Here is a 21,249-nt window from a genome sequence, read left to right on the forward strand (position 1 = left end):
CCTTTACCCAGTAAACTATCAGAGAATCAGCACGGACCAGGGATCAGGGCCTTTACCCAGTAAACTATCAGAGAATCAGCACAGACCAGGGATAAGGGCCTTTAGCCAGTTAACTATCAGTGAATCAGCACAGATCAGGGGTCAGGGCCTTTACCCAGTAAACTATCAGTGAATCAGCACAGACCAGGGATCAGGGCCTTTAGCCAGTAATCTATCAGAGATTCAGCACAGACCACGGATCAGTGTCTTTACCAAGTAAACTATCAGAGAATCATCACAGACCAGGGATCAGGGCCTTTACCCAGTAAACTATCAGAGAATCAGCACAGACCAGGGATCAGGGCCTTTACCCAGTAAACTATCAGAGAATCAGCACAGGCCGGTGATCAGGTACTTTTCCCAGTAAACTATCAGAGAATCTGCACAGACCAGGGATCAGGGCCTTTACCCAGTGAACTATCAGTGAATCATCACAGACCCGGGATCAGTGCCTTTACCCAGTAAACTATCAGTGAATCATCACAGACGCGTGATCAGTGCCTTTACCCAGTAAACTATCAGTGAATCATCACAGACCCGGGATCAGGGCCTTTCCCCAGTAAACTATCAGTGAATCAGCACAGACCAGTGATCAGGGCCTTCAGCCAGCAAACTATCAGAGAATCAGCACAGACCAGGGATCAGGGCCTTTACCCAGTAAACTATCAGAGAATCAGCACGGACCAGGGGTCAGGGCCATTACCCAGTAAACTATCAGAGAATCAGCACAGATCAGGGGTCAGGGCCTTTACCCAGTAAACTATCAGTCAATCAGCACAGACCAGGGATCAGGGCCTTTACCCAGTAAACTATCAGAGAATCAGCACAGACCAGGGATCAGGGTCTTTACCCAGTAAACTATCAGAGAATCAGCACAGACCAGGGATCAGGGCCTTTACCCAGTAAACTATCAGAAAATCAGCACAGATCAGGGGTCAGTACCTTGACCCAGTGAACTATCAGTGAATCAGCACAGACCCGGGATCAGGGCCTTTACCCAGTAAACTATCAGTGAATCATCACAGACCCGGGATCAGGGCCTTTACCCAGTAAACTATCTGTGAATCAGCACAGACCAGTGATCAGGGCCTTCACCCAGTAAACTATCAGTGAATCAGCACAGACCAGAGATCAGGGCCTTGACCCAGTAAACTATCGGAGAATCAACACAGACCAGGGTTCAGGGCCTTTACACAGTAAACTGTCAGATAATCAGCACAGACCGGGGATAAGGGCCTTCACCCAGTAAACTATCAGAGAATCAGCACAGACCAGGGATCAGGGCCTTTACCCAGTAAACTATCGGAGAATCAGCACAGACCAGGGATCAGGGCCTTTACCCAGTGAACTATCAGTGAATCATCACAGACCCGGGATCAGTGACTTTACCCAGTAAACTATCAGTGAATCAGCAGAGACCAGGGATCAGGGCCTTCAGCCAGCAAACTATCAGAGAATCAGCACAGACCAGGGATCAGGGCCTTTACCCAGTAAACTATCAGAGAATCAGCACGGACCAGGGATCAGGGCCTTTACCCAGTAAACTATCAGAGAATCAGCACAGACCAGGGAGAAGGGCCTTTAGCCAGTAAACTATCAGTGAATCAGCACAGATCAGGGGTCAGGGCCTTTACCCAGTAAACTATCAGTGAATCAGCACAGACCAGGGATCAGGGCCTTTAGCCAGTAATCTATCAGAGAATCAGCACAGACCAGGGATCAGTGTCTTTACCAAGTAAACTATCAGAGAATCATCACAGACCAGGGATCAGGGCCTTTACCCAGTAAACTATCAGAGAATCAGCACAGACCAGGGATCAGGGCCTTTACCCAGTAAACTATCAGAGAATCAGCACAGACCAGCGATCAGGGCCTTTACCCAGTAAACTATCAGATAATCAGCACAGACCAGCGATCAGGGCCTTTACCCAGTAAACTATCAGAGAATCACCACAGACCAGGGATCAGGGCCTTTACCCAGTAAACTATCAGAGAATCAGCACAGACCAGCGATCAGGGCCTTTACCCAGTAAACTATCAGTGAATCAGCACAGACCACGGATCAGGGCCTTCACCCAGTAAACTATCAGAGAATCAGCACAGACTGGGGATCAGCGCCTTTACACAGTAAACTATCAGAGAATCAGCACACGCCGGGGATCAGGTCCTTCACCCAGTAAACTATCAGAGAATCTGCACAGACCAGGGATCAGGGCCTTTACCCAGTGAACTATCAGTGAATCATCACAGACCCGGGTTCAGTGCCTTTACCCAGTAAACTATCAGTGAATCATCACAGACGCGTGATCAGTGCCTTTACCCAGTAAACTATCAGTGAATCATCACAGACCCGGGATCAGGGCCTTTCCCCAGTATACTATCAGTGAATCAGCACAGACCAGTGATCAGGGCCTTCAGCCAGCAAACTATCAGAGAATCAGCACAGACCAGGGATCAGGGCCTTTACCCAGTAAACTATCAGAGAATCAGCACGGACAAGGGGTCAGGGCCTTTACCCAGTAAACTATCAGAGAATCAGCACAGATCAGGGGTCAGGGCCTTTACCCAGTAAACTATCAGTCAATCAGCACAGACCAGGGATCAGGGCCTTTACCCAGTAAACTATCAGAGAATCAGCACAGACCGGGGATCAGTGTCTTTACCAAGTAAACTATCAGAGAATCATCACAGACCAGGGATCAGGGCCTTTACCAAGTAAACTATCAGAGAATCATCACAGACCGGGGATCAGTGTCTTTACCAAGTAAACTATCAGAGAATCAGCACAGACCAGGGATCAGTGTCTTTACCAAGTAAACTATCAGAGAATCATCACAGACCAGGGATCAGGGCCTTTACCCAGTAAACTATCAGAGAATCAGCACAGACCAGGGGTCAGGGCCTTTACCCAGTAAACTATCAGAGAATCAGCACAGACCAGCGATCAGGGCCTTTACCCAGTAAACTATCAGAGAATCAGCACAGACCAGCGATCAGGGCCTTTACCCAGTAAACTATCAGAGAATCAGCACAGACCAGGGATCAGGGCCTTTACCCAGTAAACTATCAGAGAATCAGCACAGACCAGCGATCAGGGCCTTTACCCAGTAAACTATCAGTGAATCAGCACAGACCACGGATCAGGGCCTTCACCCAGTAAACTATCAGAGAATCAGCACAGACTGGGGATCAGCGCCTTTACACAGTAAACTATCAGAGAATCAGCACACGCCGGGGATCAGGTCCTTTACCCAGTAAACTATCAGAGAATCTGCACAGACCAGGGATCAGGGCCTTTACCCAGTGAACTATCAGTGAATCATCACAGACCCGGGTTCAGTGCCTTCACCCAGTAAACTATCAGTGAATCAGCAGAGACCAGGGATCAGGGCCTTCAGCCAGCAAACTATCAGAGAATCAGCACAGACCAGGGGTCAGGGCCTTCACCCAGTAAAGTATCATTGAATCAGCACAGACCAGGGATCAGGGCCTTTAGCCAGTAATCTATCAGAGAATCAGCACAGACTAGGGATCAGGGCCTTTACCCAGTAAACTATCAGAGAATCAGCACAGACCAGGGATCAGTGTCTTTACCAAGTAAACTATCAGTGAATCAGCACAGACCAGGGATCAGGGCCTTTAGCCAGTAATCTATCAGAGAATCAGCACAGACCAGGGATCAGTGTCTTTACCAAGTAAACTATCAGAGAATCAGCACAGACCAGCGATCAGGGCCTTTACCCAGCAAACTATCAGTGAATCAGCACAGACCACGGATCAGGGCCTTCACCCAGTAAACTATCAGAGAATCAGCACAGACTGGGGATCAGCGCCTTTACACAGTAAACTATCAGAGAATCAGCACAGGCCGGTGATCAGGTACTTTACCCAGTAAACTATCAGAGAATCTGCACAGACCAGGGATCAGGGCCTTTACCCAGTGAACTATCAGTGAATCATCACAGACCCGGGATCAGTGCCTTTACCCAGTAAACTATCAGTGAATCATCACAGACGCGTGATCAGTGCCTTTACCCAGTAAACTATCAGTGAATCATCACAGACCCGGGATCAGGGCCTTTCCCCAGTAAACTATCAGTGAATCAGCAAGGACCAGTGATCAGGGCCTTCACCCAGTAAACTATCAGTGAATCAGCACAGACCAGGGATCAGGGCCTTTACCCAGTAAACTATCGGAGAATCAACACAGACCAGGGTTCAGGGCCTTTACCCAGTAAACTGTCAGATAATCAGCACAGGCCGGGGATCAGGGCCTTTACCCAGTAAACTATCAGAGAATCAGCACAGATCAGGGGTCAGGGCCTTTACCCAGTAAACTATCAGAGAATCAGCACAGATCAGGGGTCAGGGCCTTTACCCAGTAAACTATCAGTCAATCAGCACAGACCAGGGATCAGGGCCTTTACCCAGTAAACTATCAGAGAATCAGCACAGACCAGGGATCAGGGTCTTTACCCAGTAAACTATCAGAGAATCAGCACAGACCAGGGATCAGGGCCTTTACCCAGTAAACTATCAGAAAATCAGCACAGATCAGGGGTCAGTACCTTGACCCAGTGAACTATCAGTGAATCAGCACAGACCCGGGATCAGGGACTTTACCCAGTAAACTATCAGTGAATCATCACAGACCCGGGATCAGGGCCTTTCCCCAGTAAACTATCTGTGAATCAGCACAGACCAGTGATCAGGGCCTTCACCCAGTAAACTATCAGTGAATCAGCACAGACCAGAGATCATGGCCTTTACCCAGTAAACTATCGGAGAATCAACACAGACCAGGGTTCAGGGCCTTTACACAGTAAACTGTCAGATAATCAGCACAGACCGGGGATAAGGGCCTTTACCCAGTAAACTATCAGAGAATCAGCACAGACCAGGGATCAGGGCCTTTACCCAGTAAACTATCGGAGAATCAGCACAGACCAGGGATCAGGGCCTTTACCCAGTGAACTATCAGTGAATCATCACAGACCCGGGATCAGTGCCTTTACCCAGTAAAATATCAGTGAATCAGCAGAGACCAGGGATCAGGGCCTTCAGCCAGCAAACTATCAGAGAATCAGCACAGACCAGGGATCAGGGCCTTTACCCAGTAAACTATCAGAGAATCAGCACGGACCAGGGATCAGGGCCTTTACCCAGTAAACTATCAGAGAATCAGCACAGACCAGGGATAAGGGCCTTTAGCCAGTTAACTATCAGTGAATCAGCACAGACCAGGGGTCAGGGCCTTTACCCAGTAAACTATCAGTGAATCAGCACAGACAAGGGATCAGGGCCTTTAGCCAGTAATCTATCAGAGATTCAGCACAGACCACGGATCAGTGTCTTTACCAAGTAAACTATCAGAGAATCATCACAGACCAGGGATCAGGGCCTTTACCCAGTAAACTATCAGAGAATCAGCACAGACCAGGGATCAGGGCCTTTACCCAGTAAACTATCAGAGAATCAGCACAGGCCGGTGATCAGGTACTTTTCCCAGTAAACTATCAGAGAATCTGCACAGACCAGGGATCAGGGCCTTTACCCAGTGAACTATCAGTGAATCATCACAGACCCGGGATCAGTGGCTTTACCCAGTAAACTATCAGTGAATCATCACAGACGCGTGATCAGTGCCTTTACCCAGTAAACTATCAGTGAATCATCACAGACCCGGGATCAGGGCCTTTCCCCAGTAAACTATCAGTGAATCAGCACAGACCAGTGATCAGGGCCTTCAGCCAGCAAACTATCAGAGAATCAGCACAGACCAGGGATCAGGGCCTTTACCCAGTAAACTATCAGAGAATCAGCACGGACCAGGGGTCAGGGCCATTACCCAGTAAACTATCAGAGAATCAGCACAGATCAGGGGTCAGGGCCTTTACCCAGTAAACTATCAGTCAATCAGCACAGACCAGGGATCAGGGCCTTTACCCAGTAAACTATCAGAGAATCAGCACAGACCAGGGATCAGGGTCTTTACCCAGTAAACTATCAGAGAATCAGCACAGACCAGGGATCAGGGCCTTTACCCAGTAAACTATCAGAAAATCAGCACAGATCAGGGGTCAGTACCTTGACCCAGTGAACTATCAGTGAATCAGCACAGACCCGGGATCAGGGCCTTTACCCAGTAAACTATCAGTGAATCATCACAGACCCGGGATCAGGGCCTTTCCCCAGTAAACTATCTGTGAATCAGCACAGACCAGTGATCAGGGCCTTCACCCAGTAAACTATCAGTGAATCAGCACAGACCAGAGATCAGGGCCTTGACCCAGTAAACTATCGGAGAATCAACACAGACCAGGGTTCAGGGCCTTTACACAGTAAACTGTCAGATAATCAGCACAGACCGGGGATAAGGGCCTTTACCCAGTAAACTATCAGAGAATCAGCACAGACCAGGGATCAGGGCCTTTACCCAGTAAACTATCGGAGAATCAGCACAGACCAGGGATCAGGGCCTTTACCCAGTGAACTATCAGTGAATCATCACAGACCCGGGATCAGTGACTTTACCCAGTAAACTATCAGTGAATCAGCAGAGACCAGGGATCAGGGCCTTCAGCCAGCAAACTATCAGAGAATCAGCACAGACCAGGGATAAGGGCCTTTACCCAGTAAACTATCAGAGAATCAGCACGGACCAGGGATCAGGGCCTTTACCCAGTAAACTATCAGAGAATCAGCACAGACCAGGGATAAGGGCCTTTAGCCAGTAAACTATCAGTGAATCAGCACAGACCAGGGGTCAGGGCCTTTACCCAGTAAACTATCAGTGAATCAGCACAGACCAGGGATCAGGGCCTTTAGCCAGTAATCTTTCAGAGAATCAGCACAGACCAGGGATCAGTGTCTTTACCAAGTAAACTATCAGAGAATCATCACAGACCAGGGATCAGGGCCTTTACCCAGTAAACTATCAGAGAATCAGCACAGACCAGGGGTCAGGGCCTTTACCCAGTAAACTATCAGAGAATCAGCACAGACCAGCGATCAGGGCCTTTACCCAGTAAACTATCAGATAATCAGCACAGACCAGCGATCAGGGCCTTTACCCAGTAAACTATCAGAGAATCAGCACAGACCAGGGATCAGGGCCTTTACCCAGTAAACTATCAGAGAATCAGCACAGACCAGCGATCAGGGCCTTTACCCAGTAAACTATCAGTGAATCAGCACAGACCACGGATCAGGGCCTTCACCCAGTAAACTATCAGAGAATCAGCACAGACTGGGGATCAGCGCCTTTACACAGTAAACTATCAGAGAATCAGCACACGCCGGGGATCAGGTCCTTCACCCAGTAAACTATCAGAGAATCTGCACAGACCAGGGATCAGGGCCTTTACCCAGTGAACTATCAGTGAATCATCACAGACCCGGGTTCAGTGCCTTTACCCAGTAAACTATCAGTGAATCATCACAGACGCGTGATCAGTGCCTTTACCCAGTAAACTATCAGTGAATCATCACAGACCCGGGATCAGGGCCTTTCCCCAGTAAACTATCAGTGAATCAGCACAGACCAGTGATCAGGGCCTTCAGCCAGCAAACTATCAGAGAATCAGCACAGACCAGGGATCAGGGCCTTTACCCAGTAAACTATCAGAGAATCAGCACGGACCAGGGGTCAGGGCCTTTACCCAGTAAACTATCAGAGAATCAGCACAGATCAGGGGTCAGGGCCTTTACCCAGTAAACTATCAGTCAATCAGCACAGACCAGGGATCAGGGCCTTTACCCAGTAAACTATCAGAGAATCAGCACAGACCGGGGATCAGTGTCTTTACCAAGTAAACTATCAGAGAATCATCACAGACCAGGGATCAGGGCCTTTACCAAGTAAACTATCAGAGAATCATCACAGACCGGGGATCAGTGTCTTTACCAAGTAAACTATCAGAGAATCAGCACAGACCAGGGATCAGTGTCTTTACCAAGTAAACTATCAGAGAATCATCACAGACCGGGGATCAGGGCCTTTACCCAGTAAACTATCAGAGAATCAGCACAGACCAGGGATCAGGGCCTTTACCCAGTAAACTATCAGAGAATCAGCACAGACCAGGGATCAGGGCCTTTACCCAGTAAACTATCAGAGAATCAGCACAGACCAGCGATCAGGGCCTTTACCCAGTAAACTATCAGAGAATCAGCACAGACCAGCGATCAGGGCCTTTATCCAGTAAACTATCAGTGAATCAGCACAGACCAGGGATCAGGGCCTTTACCCAGTAAACTATCAGTGAATCAGCACAGACCAGGGATCAGGGCCTTTACCCAGTAAACTATCAGAGAATCAGCACAGACCAGGGATCAGGGCCTTTACCCAGTAAACTATCAGAGAATCAGCACAGACCAGCGATCAGGGCCTTTACCCAGTAAACTATCAGAGAATCAGCACAGACCAGCGATCAGGGCCTTTACCCAGTAAACTATCAGAGAATCAGCACAGACCAGGGATCAGGGCCTTTACCCAGTAAACTATCAGAGAATCAGCACAGACCAGCGATCAGGGCCTTTACCCAGTAAACTATCAGTGAATCAGCACAGACCACGGATCAGGGCCTTCACCCAGTAAACTATCAGAGAATCAGCACAGACTGGGGATCAGCGCCTTTACACAGTAAACTATCAGAGAATCAGCACACGCCGGGGATCAGGTCCTTTACCCAGTAAACTATCAGAGAATCTGCACAGACCAGGGATCAGGGCCTTTACCCAGTGAACTATCAGTGAATCATCACAGACCCGGGTTCAGTGCCTTTACCCAGTAAACTATCAGTGAATCATCACAGACGCGTGATCAGTGTCTTTACCAAGTAAACTATCAGAGAATCATCACAGACCAGGGATCAGGGCCTTTACCCAGTAAACTATCAGAGAATCAGCACAGACCAGGGATCAGGGCCTTTACCCAGTAAACTATCAGAGAATCAGCACAGACCAGCGATCAGGGCCTTTACCCAGTAAACTATCAGATAATCAGCACAGACCAGCGATCAGGGCCTTTACCCAGTAAACTATCAGAGAATCAGCACAGACCAGGGATCAGGGCCTTTACCCAGTAAACTATCAGAGAATCAGCACAGACCAGCGATCAGGGCCTTTACCCAGTAAACTATCAGTGAATCAGCACAGACCACGGATCAGGGCCTTTACCCAGTAAACTATCAGTGAATCAGCACAGACCACGGATCAGGGCCTTCACCCAGTAAACTATCAGAGAATCAGCACAGACTGGGGATCAGCGCCTTTACACAGTAAACTATCAGATAATCAGCACAGACCAGCGATCAGGGCCTTTACACAGTAAACTATCAGAGAATCAGCACAGACCAGGGATCAGGGCCTTTACCCAGTAAACTATCAGAGAATCAGCACACGCCGGGGATCAGGTCCTTCACCCAGTAAACTATCAGAGAATCTGCACAGACCAGGGATCAGGGCCTTTACCCAGTGAACTATCAGTGAATCATCACAGACCCGGGTTCAGTGCCTTTACCCAGTAAACTATCAGTGAATCATCACAGACGCGTGATCAGTGCCTTTACCCAGTAAACTATCAGTGAATCATCACAGACCCGGGATCAGGGCCTTTCCCCAGTAAACTATCAGTGAATCAGCACAGACCAGTGATCAGGGCCTTCAGCCAGCAAACTATCAGAGAATCAGCACAGACCAGGGATCAGGGCCTTTACCCAGTAAACTATCAGAGAATCAGCACGGAGCAGGGGTCAGGGCCTTTACCCAGTAAACTATCAGAGAATCAGCACAGATCAGGGGTCAGGGCCTTTACCCAGTAAACTATCAGTCAATCAGCACAGACCAGGGATCAGGGCCTTTACCCAGTAAACTATCAGAGAATCAGCACAGACCGGGGATCAGTGTCTTTACCAAGTAAACTATCAGAGAATCATCACAGACCAGGGATCAGGGCCTTTACCAAGTAAACTATCAGAGAATCATCACAGACCGGGGATCAGTGTCTTTACCAAGTAAACTATCAGAGAATCAGCACAGACCGGGGATCAGGGCCTTTACCCAGTAAACTATCGGAGAATCAGCACAGACCAGGGATCAGGGTCTTTACCCAGTAAACTATCAGAGAATCATCACAGACCAGGGATCAGTGTCTTTACCAAGTAAACTATCAGAGAATCATCACAGACCAGGGATCAGGGCCTTTACCCAGTAAACTATCAGAGAATCAGCACAGACCAGGGATCAGGGCCTTTACCCAGTAAACTATCAGAGAATCAGCACAGACCAGCGATCAGGGCCTTTACCCAGTAAACTATCAGAGAATCAGCACAGACCAGCGATCAGGGCCTTTACCCAGTAAACTATCAGAGAATCAGCACAGACCAGGGATCAGGGCCTTTACCCAGTAAACTATCAGAGAATCAGCACAGACCAGCGATCAGGGCCTTTACCCAGTAAACTATCAGTGAATCAGCACAGACCACGGATCAGGGCCTTCACCCAGTAAACTATCAGAGAATCAGCACAGACTGGGGATCAGCGCCTTTACACAGTAAACTATCAGAGAATCAGCACACGCCGGGGATCAGGTCCTTTACCCAGTAAACTATCAGATAATCTGCACAGACCAGGGATCAGGGCCTTTACCCAGTGAACTATCAGTGAATCATCACAGACCCGGGTTCAGTGCCTTTACCCAGTAAACTTTCAGTGAATCATCACAGACGCGTGATCAGTGCCTTTACCCAGTAAACTATCAGTGAATCATCACAGACCCGGGATCAGGGACTTTCCCCAGTAAACTATCAGTGAATCAGCACAGACCAGTGATCAGGGCCTTCACCCAGTAAACTATCAGTGAATCAGCACAGACCAGGGATCAGGGCCTTTACCCAGTAAACTATCGGAGAATCAACACAGACCAGGGTTCAGGGCCTTTACCCAGTAAACTGTCAGATAATCAGCACAGACCGGGGATAAGGGCCTTTACCCAGTAAACTATCAGAGAATCAGCACAGACCAGGGATCAGGGCCTTTACCCAGTAAACTATCGGAGAATCAACACAGACCAGGGATCAGGGCCTTGACCCAGTAAACTGTCAGATAATCAGCACAGACCGGGGATTAGGGCCTTTACCCAGTAAACTATCAGTGAATCAGCACAGACCAGGGATCAGGGCCTTGACCCAGTCAACTATCAGAAAATCAGCACAGATCACGGGTCAGGGCCTTTACCCAGTAAACTATCAGTGAATCAGCACTGACCAGTGATCAGGGCCTTCACCCAGTAAACTATCAGTGAATCAGCACAGACCAGGGATCAGGGCCTTTACCCAGTAAACTATCAGTGAATCAGCACAGACCAGTGATCAGGGCCTTCACCCAGTAAACTATCAGTGAATCAGCACAGACCAGGGACCAGGGCCTTTCCCCAGTAAACTATCGGAGAATCAGCACAGACCAGGGATCAGGGCCTTTACCCAGTAAACTTGCAGATAATCAGCACAGACCAGGGATCAGGGCCTCTACCCAGCAAACTATCAGTGAATCAGCACAGACCGGGGATCAGGGCCTTTACCCAGTAAACTATCAGATAATCAGCACAGTCCAGGGATCAGGGCCTTTACGCAGTAAACTATCGGAGAATCAACAAAGACCAGGGATCAGTGCCTTTACCCAGTAAACTTGCAGATAATCAGCACAGACCAGGGATCAGGGCCTTTACTCAGTAAACTATCAGAGAATCAGCACAGACCAGCGATCAGGGCCTTTACCCAGTAAACTATCAGTGAATCAGCACAGACCACGGATCAGGGCCTTCACCCAGTAAACTATCAGAGAATCAGCACAGACTGGGGATCAGCGCCTTTACACAGTAAACTATCAGAGAATCAGCACAGGCCGGGGATCAGGTCCTTTACCCAGTGAACTATCAGAGAATCTGCACAGACCAGGGATCAGGGCCTTTACCCAGTGAACTATCAGTGAATCATCACAGACCCGGGATCAGGGCTTTTCCCCAGTAAACTATCAGTGAATCAGCACAGACCAGTGATCAGGGCCTTTACCCAGTAAACTATCAGAGAATCAGCACAGATCAGGGGTCAGGGCCTTTAACCAGTAAACTATCAGTCAATCAGCAAAGACCAGGGATCAGGGCCTTTACCCAGTAAACTATCAGAGAATCAGCACAGACCAGGGATCAGGGCCTTTACTCAGTAAACTATCAGTGATTCAGCACAGACCACGGAGCAGGGCCTTTAACCAGTGAACTATCAGTGAATCAGCACAGACCAGGGATCAGGGCGTTTACCCAGTAAACTATCAGAGAATCAGCACAGACTGGGGATCAGGGCCTTTACCCAGTAAACTATCAGAGAATCAGGACAGACCAGGGATCAGGGCCTTTACCCAGTAAACTATCAGTGAATCAGCAGAGACCAGGGGTCAGGGCCTTTACCCTGTAAACAATCAGTGAATCAGCACAGACCAGCGATCAGGGCCTTTAGCCAGTAAACTATCAGAGAATCAGCACAGACCAGGGATCAGGGCCTTTACCCAGTAAACTATCAGAGAATCAGCACAGACCAGGGATCAGGGCCTTCACCCAGTAAAATATCAGTGAATCAGCACAGACCAGGGGTCAGGGGCTTTACCCTGTAAACTATCAGTGAATCAGCACAGACCAGGGATCAGGGCCTTTAGCCAGTAATCTATAAGAGAATCAGCACAGACCAGGGATCAGTGCCTTCACCAAGTAAACTATCAGAGAATCAGCAAAGCCCAGCGATCAGGGCCTTTACCCAGTAAACTATCAGTGAATCAGCACAGACCATGGATCAGGGTCTTTACCCAGTAAACTATCAGAGAATCAGCACAGACCAGGGAACTGGGCCTTTACCCAGTAAACTATCAGTGAATCAGCACAGACCAGTGATCAGGGCCTTCACCCAGTCAACCATCAGAGAATCAGCACAGACTGGGGATCAGGGCCTTTACACAGTAAACTATCAGAGAATCAGCACAGGCCAGGGATCAGGTCCTTCACCCAGTAAACTATCAGAGAATCAGCACAGACCAGGGATCAGGGCATTTACTCAGTAAACTATCAGTGTATCAGCACAGACCACGGAGCAGGGCCTTTAACCAGTGAACTATCAGTGAATCAGCACAGACCAGGGATCAGGGCACTTACCCAGTAAACTATCAGAGAATCAGCACAGACTGGGGATCAGGGCCTTTACCCAGTAAACTATCAGAGAATCAGCACAGACCAGGGATCAGGGCCTTTACCCAGTAAACTATCAGTGAATTAGCAGAGACCAGGTGTCAGGGCCTTTACCCTGTAAACTATCAGTGAATCAGCACAGACCAGCGATCAGGGCCTTTAGCCAGTAAACTATCAGAGAATCAGCACAGACCAGGGATCAGGGCCTTTCGCCAGTAAACTATCAGAGAATCAGCACAGACCAGGGATCAGGACCTTCACCCAGTAAACTATCAGAGAATCAACACAGACCAGGGATCAGGGCCTTTAGCCACTAAACTATCAGAGAATCAGCACAGACCAGGGATCAGGGCCTTCACCCAGTAAACTATCAGTGAATCAGCACAGACCAGGGGTCAGGGCCTTTACCCAGTAAACTATCAGTGAATCAGCACAGACCAGGGATCAGGGCCTTTAGCCAGTAATCTATCAGAGAATCAGCACAGACCAGGGATCAGTGCCTTTACCAAGTAAACTATCAGAGAATCAGCAAAGACCAGCGATCAGGGCCTTCACCCAGTAAACTATCAGTGAATCAGCACAGACCAGGGGTCAGGGCCTTTACCCAATAAACTATCAGTGAATCAGCACAGACCAGGGATCAGGGCCTTTACCCAGTAAACTATCAGTGAATCAGCACAGACCAGGGATCAGGGTCTTTACCCAGTAAACTATCAGAGAATCAGCACAGACCAGGGATTTGGGCCTTTACCCAGTCAACTATCAGTGAATCAGCACAGACCAGTGATAAGGGCCTTCACCCAGTAAACTTTCAGAGAATCAGCACAGACTGGGGATCAGGGCCTTTACACAGTAAACTATCATAGAATCAGCACAGGCCGGGGATCAGGTCCTTCACCCAGTAAACTATCAGAGAATCAGCACAGACCAGGGATCAGGGCCTTTACCCAGTAAACTATCAGTGAATCATCACAGACGTGGGATCAGGGCCTTTACCCAGTAAACTATCAGTGAATCATCACAGACGCGGGATCAGGGCATTTACCCAGTAAACTATCAGTGAATCATCACAGACGCGGGATCAGGGCCTTTACCCAGTAAACTGTCAGTGAATCAGCACAGACCGGGGATCAGTGCCTTTACCCAGTAAACTATCAGTGAATCAGCACAGACCAGCGATCAGGGCCTTTAGCCAGTAAACTATCAGAGAATCAGCACAGACCAGGGATCAGTGCCTTTAGCCAGTAAACTATCAGAGAATCAGCACAGACCAGGGATCAGGACCTTCACCCAGTAAACTATCAGAGAATCAACACAGACCAGGGATCAGGGCCTTTAGCCACTAAACTATCAGAGAATCAGCACAGACCAGGGATCAGGGCCTTCACCCAGTAAACTATCAGTGAATCAGCACAGACCAGGGGTCAGGGCCTTTACCCAGTAAACTATCAGTGAATCAGCACAGACCAGGGATCAGGGCCTTTAGCCAGTAATCTATCAGAGAATCAGCACAGACCAGGGATCAGTGCCTTTACCAAGTAAACTATCAGAGAATCAGCAAAGACCAGCGATCAGGGCCTTCACCCAGGAAACTATCAGTGAATCAGCACAGACCAGGGGTCAGGGCCTTTACCCAATAAACTATCAGTGAATCAGCACAGACCAGGGATCAGGGCCTTTACCCAGTAAACTATCAGTGAATCAGCACAGACCAGGGATCAGGGTCTTTACCCAGTAAACTATCAGAGAATCAGCACAGACCAGGGATCTGGGCCTTTACCCAGTCAACTATCAGTGAATCAGCACAGACCAGTGATAAGGGCCTTCACCCAGTAAACTTTCAGAGAATCAGCACAGACTGGGGATCAGGGCCTTTACACAGTAAACTATCATAGAATCAGCACAGGCCGGGGATCAGGTCCTTCACCCAGTAAACTATCAGAGAATCAGCACAGACCAGGGATCAGGGCCTTTACCCAGTAAACTATCAGTGAATCATCACAGACGTGGGATCAGGGCCTTTACCCAGTAAACTATCAGTGAATCATCACAGACGCGGGATCAGGGCATTTACCCAGTAAACTATCAGTGAATCATCACAGACGCGGGATCAGGGCCTTTACCCAGTAAACTGTCAGTGAATCAGCACAGACCGGGGATCAGTGCCTTTACCCAGTAAACTATCAGAGAATCAGCACAGACCGGGGATCAGGGCCTTTACCCACTAAACAATCAGTGAATCAGCACAGATCAGGGATCAGGGCATTTACCCAGTAAACTATCAGTGAATCAGCACAGAACAGGGATCAGGGCCTTTAGCCAGTAAACTATCAGTGAATCAGCACAGACCAGGGATCAGGACCTTTACCCAGTAAACTATCAGAGAATCAGCACAGACCAGCGATCAGGGCCTTCACCCAGTAAACTATCAGTGAATCAGAACAGACCAGGGATCAGGGCCTTTTCCCAGTAAACTATCAGAGAATCAGCACAGACCAGGGATCAGGGCCATCACCCAGTAAACTATCAGTGAATCAGCACAGACCGGGGATCAGGGCCTTTACCCAGTAAACTATCAGAGAATCAGCACAGACCAGGGATCAGGGTCTTTACCCAGTAAACTATCAGAGAATCAGTTCAGACCAGGGATCAGGGCCTTTACCCAGTAAACTATCAGTGAATCAGCACAGACCAGTGATCAGGGCCTTCACCCAGTAAACTATCAGAGAATCAGCACAGACTGGGGATTAGGGCCTTTACACAGTAAACTATCAGAGAATCAGCACAGGCCGGGGATCAGGTCCTTCACCCAGTAAACTATCAGAGAATCAGCACAGACCAGGGATCAGGGCCTTTACCCAGTGAACTATCAGTGAATCATCACAGACCCTGGATCAGTGCCTTTACCCAGTAAACTATCAGTGAATCAGCACAGACGCGGGATCAGGGCCTTTACCCAGTGAACTATCAGTGAATCATCACAGACCCTGGATCAGTGCCTTTACCCAGTAAACTATCAGTGAATCAGCACAGACCAGTGATGAGGGCCTTTACCCAGTAAACTATCATTGAATCAGCACAGACCAGGGATCAGGGTCTTTACCCAGTAAACTATCAGAGAATCAGCACAGACCAGGGATCTGGGCCTTTACCCAGTCAACTATCAGTGAATCAGCACAGACCAGTGATAAGGGCCTTCACCCAGTAAACTTTCAGAGAATCAGCACAGACTGGGGATCAGGGCCTTTGCACAGTAAACTATCATAGAATCAGCACAGGCCGGGGATCAGGTCCTTCACCCAGTAAACTATCAGAGAATCAGCACAGACCAGGGATCAGGGCCTTTACCCAGTAAACTATCAGTGAATCATCACAGACGTGGGATCAGGGCCTTTACCCAGTAAACTATCAGTGAATCATCACAGACGCGGGATCAGGGCATTTACCCAGTAAACTATCAGTGAATCATCACAGACGCGGGATCAGGGCCTTTACCCAGTAAACTGTCAGTGAATCAGCACAGACCGGGGATCAGTGCCTTTACCCAGTAAACTATCAGAGAATCAGCACAGACCGGGGATCAGGGCCTTTACCCACTAAACAATCAGTGAATCAGCACAGATCAGGGATCAGGGCATTTACCCAGTAAACTATCAGTGAATCAGCACAGAACAGGGATCAGGGCCTTTAGCCAGTAAACTATCAGTGAATCAGCACAGACCAGGGATCAGGACCTTTACCCAGTAAACTATCAGAGAATCAGCACAGACCAGCGATCAGGGCCTTCACCCAGTAAACTATCAGTGAATCAGAACAGACCAGGGATCAGGGCCTTTTCCCAGTAAACTATCAGAGAATCAGCACAGACCAGGGATCAGGGCCATCACCCAGTAAACTATCAGTGAATCAGCACAGACCGGGGATCAGGGCCTTTACCCAGTAAACTATCAGAGAATCAGCACAGACCAGGGATCAGGGTCTTTACCCAGTAAACTATCAGAGAATCAGTTCAGACCAGGGATCAGGGCCTTTACCCAGTAAACTATCAGTGAATCAGCACAGACCAGTGATCAGGGCCTTCACCCAGTAAACTATCAGAGAATCAGCACAGACTGGGGATTAGGGCCTTTACACAGTAAACTATCAGAGAATCAGCACAGGCCGGGGATCAGGTCCTTCACCCAGTAAACTATCAGAGAATCAGCACAGACCAGGGATCAGGGCCTTTACCCAGTGAACTATCAGTGAATCATCACAGACCCTGGATCAGTGCCTTTACCCAGTAAACTATCAGTGAATCAGCACAGACGCGGGATCAGGGCCTTTACCCAGTGAACTATCAGTGAATCATCACAGACCCAGGATCAGTGCCTTTACCCAGTAAACTATCAGTGAATCAGCACAGACCAGTGATGAGGGCCTTTACCCAGTAAACTATCATTGAATCAGCACAGATCAGGGATCAGGGCTATTACCTAGTAAACTATCAGAGAATCAGCACAGACGCGGGATCAGGGCCTTTACCCAGTAAACTATCAGTGAATCATCACAGACCCTGGATCAGTGCCTTGACCCAGTAAACTATCAGTGAATCATCACAGACGCGGGATCAGGGCCTTTACCCAGTAAACTATCAGTGAATCAGCACAGACGCGGGATCAGGGCCTTTACCCAGTAAACTATCAGTGAATCATCACAGACCCTGGATCAGTGCCTTGACCCAGTAAACTATCAGTGAATCATCACAGACGCGGGATCAGGGCCTTTACCCAGTAAACTATCAGTGAATCATCACAGACGCGGGATCAGGGCCTTTACCCAGTAAACTATCAGTGAATCAGCACAGACCAGCGATCAGGGCCTTTAGCCAGTAAACTATCAGAGAATCAGCACAGACCAGGGATCAGGGCCTTTAGCCAGTAAACTATCAGAGAATCAGCACAGACCAGGGATCAGGACCTTCACCCAGTAAACTATCAGAGAATCAACACAGACCAGGGATCAGGGCCTTTAGCCACTAAACTATCAGAGAATCAGCACAGACCAGGGATCAGGGCCTTCACCCAGTAAACTATCAGTGAATCAGCACAGACCAGGGGTCAGGGCCTTTACCCAGTAAACTATCAGTGAATCAGCACAGACCAGGGATCAGTGCCTTTACCAAGTAAACTATCAGAGAATCAGCAAAGACCAGCGATCAGGGCCTTCACCCAGGAAACTATCAGTGAATCAGCACAGACCAGGGGTCAGGGCCTTTACCCAATAAACTATCAGTGAATCAGCACAGACCAGGGATCAGGGCCTTTACCCAGTAAACTATCAGTGAATCAGCACAGACCAGGGATCAGGGTCTTTACCCAGTAAACTATCAGAGAATCAGCACAGACCAGGGATCTGGGCCTTTACCCAGTCAACTATCAGTGAATCAGCACAGACCAGTGATAAGGGCCTTCACCCAGTAAACTTTCAGTGAATCAGCACAGACTGGGGATCAGGGCCTTTACACAGTAAACTATCATAGAATCAGCACAGGCCGGGGATCAGGTCCTTCACCCAGTAAACTATCAGAGAATCAGCACAGACCAGGGATCAGGGCCTTTACCCAGTAAACTATCAGTGAATCATCACAGACGTGGGATCAGGGCCTTTACCCAGTAAACTATCAGTGAATCATCACAGACGCGGGATCAGGGCATTTACCCAGTAAACTATCAGTGAATCATCACAGACGCGGGATCAGGGCCTTTACCCAGTAAACTGTCAGTGAATCAGCACAGACCGGGGATCAGTGCCTTTACCCAGTAAACTATCAGAGAATCAGCACAGACCGGGGATCAGGGCCTTTACCCACTAAACAATCAGTGAATCAGCACAGATCAGGGATCAGGGCATTTACCCAGTAAACTATCAGTGAATCAGCACAGAACAGGGATCAGGGCCTTTAGCCAGTAAACTATCAGTGAATCAGCACAGACCAGGGATCAGGACCTTTACCCAGTAAACTATCAGAGAATCAGCACAGACCAGCGATCAGGGCCTTCACCCAGTAAACTATCAGTGAATCAGAACAGACCAGGGATCAGGGCCTTTTCCCAGTAAACTATCAGAGAATCAGCACAGACCAGGGATCAGGGCCATCACCCAGTAAACTATCAGTGAATCAGCACAGACCGGGGATCAGGGCCTTTACCCAGTAAACTATCAGAGAATCAGCACAGACCAGGGATCAGGGTCTTTACCCAGTAAACTATCAGAGAATCAGTTCAGACCAGGGATCAGGGCCTTTACCCAGTAAACTATCAGTGAATCAGCACAGACCAGTGATCAGGGCCTTCACCCAGTAAACTATCAGAGAATCAGCACAGACTGGGGATTAGGGCCTTTACACAGTAAACTATCAGAGAATCAGCACAGGCCGGGGATCAGGTCCTTCACCCAGTAAACTATCAGAGAATCAGCACAGACCAGGGATCAGGGCCTTTACCCAGTGAACTATCAGTGAATCATCACAGACCCTGGATCAGTGCCTTTACCCAGTAAACTATCAGTGAATCAGCACAGACGCGGGATCAGGGCCTTTACCCAGTGAACTATCAGTGAATCATCACAGACCCTGGATCAGTGCCTTTACCCAGTAAACTATCAGTGAATCAGCACAGACCAGTGATGAGGGCCTTTACCCAGTAAACTATCATTGAATCAGCACAGATCAGGGATCAGGGCTATTACCTAGTAAACTATCAGAGAATCAGCACAGACGCGGGATCAGGGCCTTTACCCAGTAAACTATCAGTGAATCATCACAGACCCTGGATCAGTGCCTTGACCCAGTAAACTATCAGTGAATCATCACAGACGCGGGATCAGGGCCTTTACCCAGTAAACTATCAGTGAATCAGCACAGACGCGGGATCAGGGCCTTTACCCAGTAAACTATCAGTGAATCATCACAGACCCTGGATCAGTGCCTTGACCCAGTAAACTATCAGTGAATCATCACAGACGCGGGATCAGGGCCTTTACCCAGTAAACTATCAGTGAATCATCACAGACGCGGGATCAGGGCCTTTACCCAGTAAACTATCAGTGAATCAGCACAGACCAGTGATGAGGGCCTTTACCCAGTAAACTATCATTGAATCAGCACAGATCAGGGATCAGGGCTATTACCTAGTAAACTATCAGAGAATCAGCACAGACCGGGGATCAGGGCCTTTACCCAGTAAACTATCAGTGAATCAGCACAGATCAGGGATCAGGGCATTTACCCAGTAAACTATCAGTGAATCAGCACAGAACAGGGATCAGGGCCTTTAGCCAGTAAACTTACAGTGAATCAGCACAGACCAGGGATCAGGGCCTTTACCCAGTAAACTATCAGAGAATCAGCACAGACCAGCGATCAGGGCCATCACCCAGTAAACTATCAGTGAATCAGCACAGACCAGGGATCAGGGCCTTTTCCCAGTAAACTATCAGAGAATCAGCACAGACCAGGGATCAGGGCCATTACCCAGTAAACTATCAGAGAATCAGCACAGACCAGGGATCAGGGCCATTTCCCCGTAAACTATTAGTGAATCAGCACAGACCAGGGATCAGGGACTTTACCCAGTAAACTATCAGTGAATCAGCACAGACCGGGGATCAGAGCCTTTACCCAGTAAACTATCAGAGAATCAGCACAGACCAGCGATCAGGGCCTTTACCCAGTAAACTATCAGTGAATCAGCACAGATCAGGGGTTAGGGCCTTTACCCAGTAAACTATCAGTGAATCAGCACAGACCATGGATCAGGGCCTTTTCCCAGTAAATATTCAGAGAATCAGCACAGACCAGGGATCAGGGCCAGTACCCAGTCAACTATCAGAGAATCAGCACAGACCAGGGATCAGGGCCTTTTCCCCGTAAACTATTAGTGAATCAGCACAGACCAGGGATCAGGGACTTTACCCAGTAAACTATCAGTGAATCAGCA

Source organism: Heptranchias perlo, unplaced genomic scaffold (genome assembly GCF_035084215.1).
Source record: "Heptranchias perlo isolate sHepPer1 unplaced genomic scaffold, sHepPer1.hap1 HAP1_SCAFFOLD_52, whole genome shotgun sequence".
NCBI lineage: Eukaryota > Metazoa > Chordata > Chondrichthyes > Hexanchiformes > Hexanchidae > Heptranchias > Heptranchias perlo.